The sequence below is a fragment of the Brachyistius frenatus genome, unplaced genomic scaffold (genome assembly GCF_029030835.1).
Source record: "Brachyistius frenatus isolate BFR_SWC_R1_liver_20210118 unplaced genomic scaffold, ASM2903083v1 Contig_703, whole genome shotgun sequence".
In the NCBI taxonomy this organism is placed as follows: domain Eukaryota; kingdom Metazoa; phylum Chordata; class Actinopteri; family Embiotocidae; genus Brachyistius; species Brachyistius frenatus.
The window spans coordinates 8,642-19,249 of NW_027211302.1; the positions used below are offsets into that span (position 1 = coordinate 8,642).

Consider the following 10,608-nt stretch of genomic DNA (forward strand, 5'->3'; position numbering starts at 1 on the left):
AAAGCGTCAGCTAAATGAAATGTAATGTAATGAACACGTAAACTACAACTTGAGTGGTTAGCGGAGGCAGACAAACGCTAGGTGGTAATTCTAGATGTGACTGGAACAAATTGCTCTCCTGCCTTGTTGTATAAGATTAGAACCAATTTTACCTGCCAGATAATCATCATGAAACAATGCTTATGTTGGAGTTGGCATATGAAGCTGTGTAGCTCAGAATAATCTAGATAACACTGCAGTAAATATGCAGATGATTCAACTCATTAACTCACCAATAGGCAGTAATTCTAGTGTAGGGGGGAAAAGCTTTAACCACCAACCACCATAATGAATAATAAACAAGCATTATCAAAAAACACAACTCAAAAGTTTCCTTCTAGAGCAGAGGCAGAGTGGAGATTTCTCCCTGCTGACTATCGTGTTGTCACATGTAGCACCACCCTGATATCTCACCACAACTCGTAAATAATTTTCCAGCAAATTCTACTCTTGCTCTTTGAGTTTTTCCCGCTTTCACCACTTGCTCAGTTTCCCACTCAGAGTTTTCTCATTCAGTTCAGTGGTGAGCAAAAGACATTCCTGTAAAGCAATAATACTTTACAATTCTGTTTGTTCATGAGTTTAATGCTTTCAATCACATTGTAATTACAGTTTGGGTTTACATCACATCAAGTAGATCAACTAAAGACACGTCATTTGAATCATAGGGCAGGGCTAGAGGGCAGGACTTAACTTTTCTGTCTCGGTTTCACTTACACGGAAATTCAAAGACTAGAAAGAAATAATGGTGAGCAGCTGCTTGTCATGGTTTTGGTTGTCAGTAATTTTGTATTATATTTTAATGATTGATTTCCATTTTGCTCATGTCATTTTTGGCTGTCAATGAATTGTAATTTTTCTAATGTATTATTTTCTATCGCAACAGGCTACGGAAGTGAGAAGAAGGTGAGTAAACCAAGTTTATTATTAACTGCATTTAACTATAAATAACTGACATTTTGATATTTGATATTTTAGGGAAGAACGTCTCAATCATGGGGAGATATTCAGAAACAACGCTCTCATCATTATCGATGAAATGCTGGAACTGCAAAACCAGACGGAGAAAGACACTACGATGTTAGTGGATGAGGTATGTCTGATGGGGATGTAATTCATGGTGTATTTTGAGAAAGCATAATTTATACATATAGAAAATGATATCTCTGTGTGCCTAGATTCTTCACAGCATCTTGTTTTTGGGAAAGATCCACAATCCACCAGTTTCCCCTTTGGATATTTTTGATGATGATGAAGAGATGTTGAATGCGTTGAAAGGCGTCTACCCTCGGCCTTTTGCCCTCTATTCCTCTCAACTACCCAGGAGGAGTCCATTTTCATGTGTGCTTGACATGGTGAGATTGTAGTTTGTTAATATATAACCGTATCCCAAAAAGTTGGGACGCTGTGTAAAATGTAAATAAAAACAGAATGCAATGATTGGCGAATAATGTAAACCCATATTTAATTGCAAATAGACCAAAGACAACATATCAAATGTTGAAACGTAAAATTGTTATAGTTTTATAAAAAATATATGCTTATTTTGAATTTGATGGCAGCAAGATGTCGCACAAAAGTTGTGACGGGCATGTTTACCGGTCTTTTGCATCATTTCTTCTTTTTACAACACTGTAAATGTTTGAGAACTGAGGAGAACAGTTGCTGGAGTTTTTCAATTGAAATCGTGTCCCATTCTGGTCTTATACGATTTCAGCTGCTCAACAGTTCGGGGTCCCTTTTTGTTGTATTTTTCGTTTCATGATACACCACATTTTTTAAATGTTAGAAAGGTCTGGACTGCAGGAGGCCAGTTTTGAACCCGGACTCTTCTACTAGAGAGCCATGCTGTTGAAATACATGCAGAATGTGGTTTGGTATTGTTTTGCTGAAATAAACAAGGCCTTCCTCAAAAGAGACGTTGTCTGGAGGGCAGCATATGCTGCTCCAAAGCCTTTATATATCATTCAGCATTAATGGTTCCTTCCCAGATGTGCAAGCTACCCATGCCATGTGCTCTACTGCATCCCTGTACCATCACGGAAGCTGTCTTTTTAATGATAACCGGCTGGATGGTCCCTCTTATCAGGAGATAAAGAGGCATCCATGATATCCAAGAAAAATCTTAAATTTTGATTTGTCAGACCACATGACAGTTTTCCACTTTGCCTCAGTCCATCTTAATTAAGCTCGGGCCCAGAGAAAGTGGCGGTGCTTTTGGATTATGTTTATATCTGGTTTCTTCTTTGCATGATAGAGTTTTAACCAGCATCTGCAGATGTAGTGATGAACTGTGTTCACAGACGATGGATTTTTAGAAGTGTTTCATAACCCAAACAATGATTTAAATTACAGAAGTGTGTCTGTTTTTGATGCAGTGCGACCTGAGGGGCCAAAGATCACTCAGTTTTTGGCTTTGTCCCTTGCACACAGAGATTTCTCCAGATTCTCTGAATCTGTTAAATGATATAATGAACTGTAGATTTTACGTTGAGGAACATTATTCTTAGATTGTTGCATTATTTTCCAAAAACAGTCTTTCACAGTGATGAACCTCTTCCCATCTTCACTGCTGAGAGACTCTCTGAAATGCTCTTTTTATGCCCAATCTTGTTACTGATCGGTTGCCAGTTAATGTAATTGGTTGAGATGCTTCACCAGGTATTTTGTTTTAGCTTTAGACAACTTTTCCAGTCTTTTGTTGACCCTATCTCAACTTTTTTGAGACATGTTGCTGACGTTGAATTAAAAATGAACATATATTTTTAATTTCAACATCTGACATGTTGTCTTTGAACTATTTTCAATTAAATATGGGTTTATGTCATTTGCAAATCATTGCATTTTGTTTTTATTACATTTTACACAGCATCCCAACTTTTTTTTGGAAACGGGGTAAAACGTTTCTTCCTTGTAAAGTTATATAATCTGTCTACTTCATGCATTTGCGGGGATAACAGCCATTTGATAATCATTGTGATGTCTTACAGATGGTCCACGTGTCTGGACAAGATAATGAAGAAGGAATAAAAAATAGACTGCAAGAGTTCACCAATCAGCTGAAGAAAGGTGCTAACTCACAGCTTTTGTTCTGCTCCACCATGTGTGTCTCTCACATCAATGAACCAAATTCAGCCAGGTACTATGGAGTCTCCATGTCCAACGCTGGTCGTATGCCTGGGAGAATCCTGGTTAATGCCGCCTGTTGTAGCGCCTGGGATGATTATGTAGCTGGTGCAGTGATGACCTTTTATCCAAAGGGGGCCAAGAGGCCAAATTTTGATGGAACCATTAGATTACCTGAGGGTGTCACGTGCCAGGCATTTGGACTCAGTGATGGAAGAGAAAAGCCTCCGTGCAAGTCATGTGCGACTTTGTTTGGTTTTCAAACGACTGCAACAGAATCATGGGCTAATGGCAATTGTGCTGAAGTAGAGAGTTTGAGCAACTTGTTTAAAAATGAGAATCATATCAAAGAACAAGCGCGGCCATTAGCTGAGACGTGGACTGAAAATGCAAGGCAGACGGTTAAAGAAGATGTTTTGAGAGATCTGGAAAACTTACTGAAAGCAGTGAAATTTGAATGGGAGAATAAGTTCTACACCCCACAAATTAATTAGAGGCGAATAGAGAATAAAGGGAAGTCATTTAATTTAAGTTTCTTGTCTCAGTCTCATCAGGAATTAGGATCCAAATACATGACAGAGACATAAGGTTCAGGCAAACAAAAGAGCTTTTCTTAAAGTTAAAGTGTGAGGCAGAACACGAAGGTTAATCTTAACCGAGTCGTCACTGCATCTCAGGAAATCAAAAGAAACAAACATAACTAGAGGACATGAGGAACTGTGACAAGGCTTTTTCAAAATGACTTCACACATTGGGGTTGGTTTTAAGTGTTGATTAGACAATCCAGCAACAACTGAATACCGAAAGGGAGTATATAAATACTGGATTGGTTCATTGCAGAGTGACTGCAGCTGGGGCTGATTAGAAAACTGGGAACAGGTGAGGTGTAGGTGGCAGGTAGGAGATTGACCATGCAGAAAGAGAAGGGACACTGGGGACCTCTGGTGGGTAAAGTGAGTAACACAGGGACGAAGGAAGCAGACCAAACAGACCCAACCCTGTCACTTCTTCTCTCTGAATATATTTATCAGTTAAAACAGTTAAAACAACTTTTTTGTAGACTTTGGCATTATGAGATGATAGCTTTCAATATGTCACACGTTATCATGAAAAATTTAATTCTTTGTGTATTTCTGTACTTGTATAGAATACTTTTTTTTACACTTGATGAAACGGTACTGATTCCGTGAGAAAGTGCCTTAATGCCTGAAAAAAACTACGTTGAATCTCTGGGCAAATGATATGTTGAAATCCCCTTGTATGGTTTTCCCTTCCTTTGTTTTCTCCTGCCTTCTTTCTATCTGCATTAGGAGATCTTTTCTGTTGATATTAGATAGCTCATATCCGTGTTTGTTCAGCTCTTTCTAAATAAAGTTAAGAATAAAAAAAAAGGGGGGTTTGGCTGGAGCGTCTGCTTATTCACTACACATGTACAGTCTGTTCTTAATTATATATTATAATAATAAAACCCCTCTTCTCCAAAATAAGCTTGGCTAGTGTCAGTACACCAGCAACAAACTATCTTCTATATAATAAAATATGATCTGGAAACATCGTCTGTGTCAATATACGTGAAATATCAGATTTAAATGCAACGACTTAATGCTCAAACACAAAGTGCGTCAGACGTCATTATTGTTGGTAACAGAGTTATCCAGATGTGTCATTCAGGAAACAGAGAGCCTTTCACATTGCGCTCACAGCCGATAACATAAGATGATGTACAAACAGATGTATATTCTTGAGTTAAATAGTCCTCGGCCCGATTTTTTTTTTTTTTTTTCTATCAAGGTGCAAATCATCACACTTCTACAGATATTTGGACAAGATGAACCTCTAAAAATATACAGTTATATCATATAACTGTAGCATACAGGGTATGGCACCACATCTCCTCACCCAGTTATCTCCATGACCTGGAAAGGAACTCTTCAAGCTGCCTTCACCCCCACACCCATAAAGTATGTGAACTTTTGCTAAACCCTTTTGGGCCTAGATCAACGGAATTTATCACCTTCTACCTCATAAAAACTAAAACCTTCTGCCACAGGTGACTATGTCCACACCATGCCAGCCGAAAACCAAAGGTTACCCCTTTTAATCCCGTTTGTCCCCCCAAAAGCTAGGTTTTGACCTAGCCTTGAGGTTTAATTGTTCAAAGAATATATTAAATTCTGATTTATGTATTTCCTTAGACTACCCATGATTAAGCTAGCTGATCCCAGCCTGAATTTAGTATCTTTTTTGTGGCATCTTTTCTCTCTTTCAGTGTGGCTGGTCTACAAAAGGGCAAAAGGTTGACAACACATTTCCCTCCTAAGTATTGTGATAATGTTGTTGTTTAGTCCTTTACAAATGATAGATATCTCTCCATATTTCTTCATCTTGTCTGACTGTGAGACCACATAGGACATCCGTCATTATTTTGTGTAAACCTGAACACAATTAGGATTTAGAAACATAAAAAAAAAGAGAAGAAATATTTCAGATTTTTTTTAAATATTTCTTGGTCAGCCATCAAAATAATTGGAGATAAAGTTTAATAAATAAAAAATAAAAGATAACGTAGCATCCGCTGGGACGAGGATCTTCATCTCATGCAATTAGATGAGAAAGATTCGGTTTGCTAATTGAAAAGTTACATTGGTAACACAAATTGCGAACTCAATTTGAGATTAGCAAGATTTGACTAGTTTTGATAAACTAGATCCCAATAATCAAAGCTCGCAAGAGTAGGATGGGTCTGAAGACCATGGTTTACTGAAATGTAGTTTTAGTGGTTTTAGTGCCGTGAGCTTTCCACTTGAGAACTTTCTATTTTTCAATAAATTACTTTTTTTTTCTGAACAATCTTTTATTTAGAAAAATGACCGGATTCTCTCAGTTACATCTCGGTCACTTGAGCGCCAAAAATTTAACCCACAAGCTAGCAAAATGAGCAAAACACAGACGTCTTTGGAAAGTTTCCTTTGGAAGGGGAAAAGGGCCAGTGAAGAGACAGAAGAAGAGCCTACAACCTCCAAGAAAAAGAAAGTTTTTAACAGACAATACCAGGAGTTCTACTTGAAGTATGGGTTTATCGCGACAGCTGATTCCCACAGACCAAGCCCGCTCTGCATAATATGCGGCGAACGGCTCTCTAACGAGGCAACGAAGCCTTCAAAATTGCTTCGCCACTTGGAGACCAAGCACCCTGGATTAAAAAAAAACAAGCCCCCGGAGTATTTTTGAAAGAAAAAAACAGGAACACGAAGGGCAGAAGGAATTACTGGCGGCCACACCACATCAATAAATGCGAAAGCACTGAGAGCATCATACTTGGTGGCTAACCGTATTGCTAAGGCTAAAAAGCCATTCACTATTGGTGAAGAGTTGATCTTGCCCTCCACTAAAGACATTTGCCGCGAACTTCTAGGAGAGGCTGCTGTTAACAAGATAGCACGGGTACCTTTGTCGGCTAGCACTGTGACCCGGCGCATTGAGGAAATAGCCGAAGACATTGAGAAACAATTGTTGGAGAGGATGAATACGTCACCGTGGTACGCACTCCAGGTAGACGAATCTACGGATGTTGACAACAAGGCAATACTACTTGTTTATGTGCGATATCTTTATCAGGAGGATGTACATGAGGACATGTTGTGTGCACTATCGTTGCCAACCAACACCACAGCCGCAGAACTGTTCAAGTCGCTGGATGGTTATATGTTAGGAAAACTTAAATGGTCCTTTTGTGTCGGCATATGCACAGACGGAGCTGCTGCCAGGACCGGACGGCTGTCTGGTTTAACTGCTCGGATTAAGGAGGTTGAACCTGAGTGTGAATCTACGCATCGTATCATTCACAGGGAAATGCTGGCAAGCCGAAAAATGCCACCGGAATTGAACAGCGTTTTGAATGATGTCGTTAAAGTTATTAACCACATCAGAGCACACGCCCTTAACTCACGCCTTTTTGAGCAGCTTTGTGAGGAGATGGACGCGGAGCACACACGGCTTCTCTTATACACAGAAATAAGATGGTTATCCAGAGGGAAATCGCTGGCCAGAGTGTTTGAATTACGAGAGCCGCTGCAAAGATTTCTCTCAGAAAAGAAGTCACCGCTGGCAGCACATTTCAGTGACGAGGAATGGGTCGCAAAACTGGCATACTTGTGTGACATATTCAGCCTGCTCAATGAATTAAATCTGTCACTTCAGGGGAAAATGACAACGGTCTTCAACTTGGCAGATAAAGTAGCTGCATTTAAAGCCAAACTGGATTTGTGGGGACGGCGCGTGAACAGAGGCGTATTGGACATGTTTCAAACATTAGCGGGGATTTTGTGTGAGACTGAGCCTGAGCCTTCATTCTCCCAGCTGGTGCACGATCACCTGTCTTTGCTTTTAAAAGAGTTCGAGCGCTACTTCCCAACCAAAAAGGACCCACGAACTGCCAAGGAACGGATCCGCGACCCATTTATCAACAAACCAGGGGAATCCAGCATGTCTGTGCAAGAAGAGGATCAACTGCTGGAGATCGCAAACAACGGCGGCTTCAAAAGTATTTTCGAGACAACAACTCTGCCGGTGTTCTGGATCAAAGTAATGGCAGAATACCCGGAGATCGCAATCACAGCAAAACCCTGTTGCCATTTCCGACATCCTATCTGTGTGAAGCGGGTTTTCTGCCGTGACAGCAACCAAACCAAAACAAAACGGAGTAGACTGGACATAAGCAACACACTTCGGGTGTCAGTCTCTCCCATTACCCCAAGATGGGACCATCTCGTTGCAGAGAAACAAGCTCAGGGCTCTCATTGATTTAGCGTTATGGTGAGTAAAAATTTTCATGCACTTTATATTCATTTTTGTGGGTTAGATATAGATAGATATATATAATATATATATATTATCTGTATCTTATCGTGAAGGCATGTTTAAACGTTACCATAGCGACCAGAGTCCGAGAGCGTTAGGGCTGTGGTCGCCAACAGGGGGGGGGGGGGGGGGAGAGGAGAAGGAGACGGTTCAAACTGACAACTTTATTTCAGCTGTTGAAAAATAACATTCATGGAGTGTTTAATAATAAAAATGTGAAATTGCTGGTTCTTCGTATTTTCTATAACGTTGATTATTTTATTTGTTTTATATATATATTTATTATCACGTTTATTATATTCGCAATATAAACAATCTACGTACCCCCCCCCCGGTCCGCAGTACAATTGTCAAGCATTGACCGGTCCACGGTGATAAAAAGGTTGGGGACCACTGATGTACAGGACAGGGGACATTTTATTCATTTTTATTCAGAAATAACAGTTTCTCAACAGTTTTTGGTTTTAAACGATTCCTTTTTTTTGACACAACCTCTCCGGCCTTTGAAAACACCCTTTCACAGGGTACAGAAGATGCTGGCGTGCACAAAAATGCAAGAGTAAGTCTATATAAATTGGGATACAGTAATTTTTGCCTCTCCCAGTACTCCAGAGGGTTTTCCAGCCTGCTTATATTTGGCTCTGACAGGTAGTGCTGGACCTCCACAGTGGCATCTGCTGTCACATTTTGAGTCTTCCGTGCCTCCATGACGCTGGTGTCTAAACGATGCCACAGTTTGCTACCTAAGAGGAAACCACAGATCATCACTAAGTGTTCTCATAGGAGTAATTGATCTCAAAATGTAAAATAATAGATTACCTCCTGTGACACCATGAGAGGTGGAAGCCTGGGGGATTTCCTCTCTGCTTTGTTTTGACCGTATAATGGTGGCACACTCGGAGGTCAGTCGTTTTATTGCTTCGGTGGCTTTTGTTTGGCTGAAAAATCCTATTACTTTAAATCGGGGGTCCAGGAGGGTAGCAAGAGACACGATGCTCATCGACTGCAAAGTGTACAGCTTCTCCCGGAGTTGCCTGATGAGATGGTCTCCCATTTCCAACGCTGCTGCAGGTGCCGGCTTTGTTATTTCCTCCTGAAGGGTGTGATCCAGCATCTTCACGAGGGGGACAACTTTGGAGGAAGACACATTTTCCTCTGCCGACAGCTCTACAGTGGCATCACAGAAGCAAAGAAAGGCACCCTCCAACAATGTTGAACTCTTCTGATGTTAGGAAGGGGATGTCATGTTGTAACCCAGCTAACGCTGCTCCTACTGGCTCCCTTTGCTCCACCAAACGTTGCAGCATCAAATATGTGCTGTTCCATCTGGTCTCCACTTCTTGCATTAGCTTCATGTTTGCGGGGGTAGAGAGTCTGTAGTGGCAACCGACGGGGCTGTAGGCTTGCGCGTGGTGACTGACGGCTACTCGTCCAGAGACCAAGGGCGCAGCAGGACCGGATGGCCGGTGACGCCGCCTCCTTCTGGGGGGGTCCCAGAAGGCCAGGCGGGTTCCCTCGAACCCAGTCCGGGGTTCAGCGGAAACAGTGTCATTCCGGCGGGCTTGACTGGAAAAATACTGAAATAAAGTCATGTATCTTGGATTCGAGTCTGTGGCTGCTGGGTCCTTCCTGGGTCGGTTCATTCTGTTAAGTGGTGGGTGTTTTTCCAGGACCCAAATGCAAGCTCACAGACTCGAGGTATAAATACCAAAGTACAGTCTCTATTGTAAAAAACAAACCAAAAAACAACAAACCAAAAGGTGGCACCGATCGTGTCCACTTGCGTCCAGTCGGGAGGGCAACTCGACCGACAGCTCCAGGGGGACACGGCTGGCAGGGCAGCCGGCAGACCAGCAGAAGGGACGGCGTCAACAATCCTCCGAGCCGGGAGGGCAACTCCACCAACTGGTGACTTTGACGGGGAATATCCGCAGGAGGCACAGAGGCCGGAGGAACGGGAACAGGACTGATGGAGGACTGACGGAGAGCAGACGGGGTGACGAACAAAAATTGAACCGACCACCAGAGTTGTGCAGGGGCAGGTTACATATAGTCCGGGGAGGTGATCAGGGAGATGCAGCACACCTGCAGGTGGTGATCAGGGCTGCAGCTGCTGGGACTGGTGAGGGGCGTGGCCACGGAAGGTGAGGGGCGTGGCCACAGACAAAGACAGAGGACAGAGGGGACACAGGAGGAGAGGTGATCGAGAGGGAGGGGGAGGGTGGGGCAAAACGGAGGAAAAAACTGGACTCCTGACACAAACAACTAAAACAGAGAACACAGCAGGAACGAAGAAAGTTAAAAGTGTTCCAGATGTTGCACTTGTGTACTAACTCCCACTATTTTAAGTGCATCAGTTCGTTCACACTTCAATCTGTGTCTTTCCTGACTTACCATGCTCATGAATCACCAACGTGCTAGACTGTGTTGTCTTTCCATTAGTTGTATGAGTAATGAAGAGGACCTGCATTACACTGCGTAAAGAAAGTTTCTCCTGTGACCACCGAAGCTCTGACGTCAGGTTTTGTTCGAGGACAGTTGAGAAGACGGAGTTCACTGTGGAGCTTCACATGATGTCCAGCA

At 42.1% G+C, this 10,608-nt stretch overlaps 1 long non-coding RNA gene across 1 annotated transcript; it reads left to right on the plus strand.

Moving 5' to 3' along the window:
- The first annotated feature begins 834 nt into the window (after nucleotides 1-834).
- Nucleotides 835-4,556, plus strand: LOC138615123 (uncharacterized). Its single transcript, XR_011310425.1, has 3 exons — nucleotides 835-1,132; nucleotides 1,218-1,394; nucleotides 3,030-4,556. It is a non-coding gene; the product is annotated as an uncharacterized lncRNA (long non-coding RNA).
- The last annotated feature ends 6,052 nt before the right edge of the window (nucleotides 4,557-10,608 follow it).